Here is a 5,731-nt window from a genome sequence, read left to right on the forward strand (position 1 = left end):
TCAGTAGAAATCCCCCAGGCGTTACCCATGGTAAGCCCCACAGGTTTTATGGCTTTTTTGTAAGTGGAAAAATACATACCATAACCCCATTTAATATCCACCTCCCAAACTTGTTTATGTAGTGGCTTCCCTTGGGGTATTGGTAAATTTTTTTAATTCTTTTATTCTAAAATTGGTAAACCCGAGATTTGAATGGTAAAAATCTGCCTTTTTCATCATTGTTAAAAACTGGCCAAATGTGCCCAGCCGCAATTAAACAAGAAAAGCCTTTGACAGGCGTTTTAGGGGGGGCAACCCCAATTCCAGTCAATTTAGCTTTTCTATAAATCTTTCCTCTGCCAGTGCCTTTATATCGTTCGCCCAGAAGTTAATTCAAACTAATTGTGGGCTTAAGAGGCTAGGATACCTATGCTAGTAATACAAAAGCGGTTGTAATGGGCCCATGTTCATGGGTCTGTTCCCCTCTGCTATATGAACAGGCCTTAATGACATGGATTCTTCCCGGTGTAAAAATTTACAAGTGTATTTCCACGTTGGCAACCCCACTTAATGGACCCTTTTTGGCAGCTGGCGCTTCCCGCTGGTAAAAAAGCGCAAGGTCACCTAAACGTTGAAGAATTATCCGTTCAGCCATTTTTGGCCCCAGTATCTTTTACCCACAGATATGCCCGTCCAGCGAGGCCAAACCCACAAGCCCCTCATGGCCCTTCAACCCCTTGCAGGAATCAGGCCCCCAGGCAGTGGCTTTTGAGGCCCGGCCTCACCCCTCTGTTGGCTGTGGCCCCATGGTTCATTCACCCATTTATTCATTGGGCAGAAAAAGTTCTTCTATGGTAGAAACCATGTATGCTTGAGACGGCGCGGGGCAGCCCTTTTTACGGTCCCAAGAAACGGCCCCATAAAGGTTTTCAAAGGGGCCAGTTGAGGTGAGGGCAAAATTGATTTGTTATCTATATTATATCACTTGAGAAATTGGGGTAAAAAACATTATTAAAGGTGTGACCACTCCAGATTTTTCAACATCGATGAATCACATTCGAGTTACACCGTGGACCGCCAAGTCCTCACTTTTTTTCAACTCCCCTTAACCCCCAAACCACCCCTCTTTTGGGGTGGCCTTTAAGAAAACTTCCTTTGGACTCTCCCCATTTACAATTCCCGCCTCAACCTTGAGCAATTATAGCCCGGATGGGCTTTCCCTTGTTACCCCAAATTAAATAATAATAATTAATATGGCCATTTAACAAGAGAAATGGCCTTTTCCCCTCTCAGAGGTTTAACTAGGCCTCTTTGCTTCAGAAGCCCTTTGCCAGGTGCTTGGACAAAAGGTGCATTAACTTCTGGCCTCTGTGTTCTGCCTTTCCCTGACAATGTTGTTTTGGGACTGAGAGGGCAGCCTTTTTCATTTCAGGAAACAAAAGCATCCTTTTCCTTCTGTGGACCCCCAGGACACCGAAAAGGCAGAGGAAATAATGGATGTTTGAATGAGAAGAGAAAAGTGAAGAGAAGAAGTGAGCGAGGTGGGTGTGGGGTGTAATAGGAGCTTTTATTCCAAGGTTACAATGATGGGCTAAAAAAATACCCCACCTGTGCCACCCTGGGGGCATATTTAGGAACAAGAAGGGAACTTTGGATTACCCAGATCTCCAGACTTGCCCCAAAAATGGGAAAGAGTAAAATTCAAAATATGGGTCGAGACATTGGACATTGGACAATTGACATTTGGTAATTATTCAATTTAAAATGCAAATGTATTTTGACAGTTAACCTTTTTTTCCTCGTTGTTTTTTGGAGAATTATTTTGTTTTAAGTCCTTCAGTCATCATCTGAAAAAACAAAAGCCATAAGGATTATTCCCCCCTTGTGTGTGTATCCAAAGTGGGGACTAGCCCTTGGTGTTATATTAACACCTGATGTCAAGACCCATTTAGAAAGAAGAGGAAATATGACATTGACCTGGCTAAAGATTATATAATGGCTGCTGGAAAAGCCAAGAAGAAGTGAAGTGCCCCCCTCCGATGGCTTGGCCTGTTTTTTCCAATCCCCTCCCAATACCCCTTACAAATTAAATCCGCTAATTGATGTTTTCTGAAAATAATTAGCTGCCAACCCCTTGGCTGCAACCAAACCAGCTGGAAGAGAGAAAAAATCAGCCTGCCACCGGTGGTCAACCGATGTTAGATATCCAGCTCGGGCAGGTTGGGGAAACAACGGCATTATAATTAATTCAGGTCTAAAAGGCTTTGGAAAGGGTTTTAAAATGGCCTTCCAATTCCCATGGATAACTTGCCCGTAAAAATCCCTCATAAACAAAGAGTTGTTTTCTATTGTTGTTAAACAAATAAGTTTAAAAACCCAGACCATTGTGCCAGTTGCTTCCAAGGCCCTTTACGGGGCCCTGTTTGAGATGGGACTCTGGATGGATGATGCATGGAACGGCATGTAGATGAGAAGGGTCAGATTTAAGAAAGCGTTTCAGCCCGTTTCCCGCCCCATTGGAAACCGGACAGCCAGTATGTCCTTTTATGTGGTAAATAAAATGTTCTGCACATTTAACAATTAAAAATACATAAGGATTCCGATGGCCACAGGACGCCTCATTAATTTAAAGAGGAACAGTAACTCCAAGCCGAACCAATCTTTCTGAGTATTGAATACTTCACCGCTTAAAGGGTTTTTTATCGCGGAAAAGAGTTTCATAGGCTTCTTTGCAAGAGGACGTTAAAGACGTGTTTCATGCGGTACATAGAAATTTGCAAAGCCTTTGCCTGCTGTAAATAATCCCCCCTTTCTTATCTGTATGGTGAATGTTTCCAAAACCACTCCACAACCATAGTAAATTTCACTACTTATGTGCTAGTTACAATCTTTTCACAGTCTGACCACTTCACCCAAAAAAAGAGTAGTCTGGGCACTTTTCCAGGACTTTATCTAGAGTGTTGATTTAAGGCTTAAATTATAAATACTTCAAAATGGAGTAGTTGAGTACAGTAGCTTCGAGCCGTAAAAGCATATTTAGAGTTACATCCCACCTGCAAGAAGACTGCTGCGTCGGCAGCACATTGGAAAATTATTTTCATTCAGGGTCACATAATGTGCAAATAGACATTTGGATAATGTCTTTCTAAGTATCAGAGTATTTAAATCTGATTCTAGTATACAAAAATATAACAGATTAGCCTCCGGGGTCCTGGTAGTGCCCTCCTACTCGCGGACGTGCATGCAAATTATATTCATTACTGTCTGTGGAAGGCAGGCAAGAAGGGCATGGTGTCGTGGGAATGGTGCCAATCGGAAAGCCAGGGAAACATGATCCATGGCGCGCGGAGCCCTGTAGCGGCAGACTATGGGCAATGAGGACGGAAAATCGAACAGGAAGCGCCGCTTCTCGGGCACTCTGCTTCCCCATAGCGGCCAAGCTCAGTGGAGCAGCTAGGCGCGGGGGGACTAGATCACATCCAACCAGCAACAACATCCTCAGAGCCGCTAAGCAAGGGAAAAACCGAACAGTGGTGATACATTATTGTTTTTACAATATGTGTTAACTTTTAATCGTATTTTTTTTTACTAAGAACTACTTCCACAATGCTGGCTTATTTCTCCGCTCTGGCTCTCTGTCTTTCTCTCTCTCTCTCTCTCTCTCTCCTCTCATCTTCTGTGTGGTTGGTGTGTGTGTGTGTGTGTGTGTCAAAAAATATAAAACAAGTTGAACTGCTCAGTCCACCACAACCAGTATTAAACCTGAACACTTGCTAGAAACTTTCCTCGGAATAGTGGAGAGGATATTTGCCCCCCCAAAAAATGAATTGCTGTCTGACCGGTTTGTGAATGAATGAGTTGGGTAAATCCTTTCTCTCAGGGATCTATGACTTAATACCTTCTGCAAAGTCAGGCATGTTTCTATTCTGGAAGTTAGTACGTCAGTTAAAAGTAAATATGAAGCTGCAACTTCCATCTTTTATGGCATATTTGTTATTTCACTGTCTGATTTTAATTAAGTGATTTTAAATTTGTGCCTGATTTTGCCTCCCTCCAGCAAATCCATCATCCCCTGTTACTGTGCGTCATCTCAACCAGTGTTATTGCTGTGGTGAATGTGATATTTAACACCTCTGGCAGGTCACTTACTCAGAGAAAGTGGATGATATATGGAACCTGGATGAGTTTTGGATAAACCGCGTTTGCCTGGCCCGGGGGAAGAAGCGCCGTGGTGACTCAGGGACATCAATGATCAATAGTGAGAAAGGTCCATGACAGTCCCATTAATCCATTTAAGGAATGGCTGCCAGGGGCGCAGCGTAGAGCAGGGAGTCCTGTTTGAGCCAACATCAGGGCTTTTAGCCTAATGAACCACATAGAAGATACAGACAGAGCAGGTGCATCATCCCGGCAAGGTTACATGATGCACCGTGGTTGTTAAGCTTTGATTTAGGAAATATGGAGAATTAGTGAAAGCCTTGGTATTTTGTACCCTTAATTTACCACATTTCTTTACACTGATGTACATTTGGTTTGAAGTAGCAATGATGACATTTGCCTGTAAGGACTGAAGACATCTCCTCCAGTCCTTTCAGTCTAACTTGGCGTTAGTCCAGCCTGTGTCGCATCAAAAATCAGGCAGAAATATATGATGCTTGCACTCATGCAGAATGAACAGTTTAGCAGACTTATGTTTATTTGACCTGAGGTTAACACAAACCTTGTGCCCGTTGTGGCCACTAACAGCGGTGGCAAATATATAAATGTTATAAGGGCATTGCGGTAAGTTTGAATCCACCAATACATCAAAACACTTTGGGTCAGGTCAAAAGCCTGCAAGATGTACAGTATATTCTTGCTGATCAGACAGGGCAACAACAGCGTGGAGTTTAATGTTGGTCTGTAAGGGGCATTAATGGTGTTTGCTTTTGCGTTTAAAGGGGATGTCAAACATCAGGCCTCAGTGAAAGAAATAGGATTTTAGCTGTTGTGATGTAAATCTAAATTACAGTGTAATGATTCCACATTGTATCTCCTTTAGGAAGATAAAGAAACCTCCGTATAATGAAAAGGCAGAGTTGATTTATATGAGAGTTCTCATTGTAGGGACACACCTTTTTAGGTGCTAATAATAGCAGTAATGGTGCATTCTGTCGTAGGGATAAAAGATTGAATATCACTGTTTTTACAAAGTCATGAGCTGTGTGTGTTGGTCACGCAGGCGATGACCTCATTGAGATAATGACCAAAGTGTAAAGGTCACAACTCCTCCCTTTAGCTGTAAAATTTATAGATGCTATTACAAGTTATCACATTTCTCCCTTTACTTCCTTGACACAGTCCGCTTAATGCACCAAAAAAAAAATCTATTTCTTATACCTGGCTGTGTCTATGCTGCTTCCCAGTGCTGCTAATAACTGGTCACATCAAATTAGTCGGTCACTTACAAGGATTATTTTTTCCCATGCACTTGTATGCTGGTGGCTGGAGTCCAGTTCTGCACGCTCTCCACTCTAGCTCCAGAAGCAATCAGATTGTTTGAGTGGTAAATCAGTGGCCAGTATCTCATTAGTGTGCAGGTCAAACAAACTGAGGCTAATCGTGTTGGATTTAGCTCCACTGGGTTCACTTGCTGGGTACAGCCTGAGACAATCTGACTGATTCTGAATGCGTAGTTAGTATATAATGTGATTTTCCAGCAGTCTCTCCTAATTCTGTGCAGTTAAATTGCAACATGTCATGCAGGTTTTTT

General features: G+C 42.6%; 1 protein-coding gene across 1 annotated transcript in view; it reads left to right on the top strand.

The window, feature by feature from the left end:
• aclya (ATP citrate lyase a) overlaps positions 1-5,731 on the top strand; it is a 22,406-nt gene that overhangs the window by 162 nt on the left and 16,513 nt on the right. The window lies entirely within an intron of this gene.

The sequence above is a fragment of the Morone saxatilis genome, unplaced genomic scaffold (assembly GCF_004916995.1).
Source record: "Morone saxatilis isolate NCDOM2014 unplaced genomic scaffold, NCSU_SB_2.0 Contig14, whole genome shotgun sequence".
Taxonomy (NCBI): Eukaryota; Metazoa; Chordata; class Actinopteri; family Moronidae; genus Morone; species Morone saxatilis.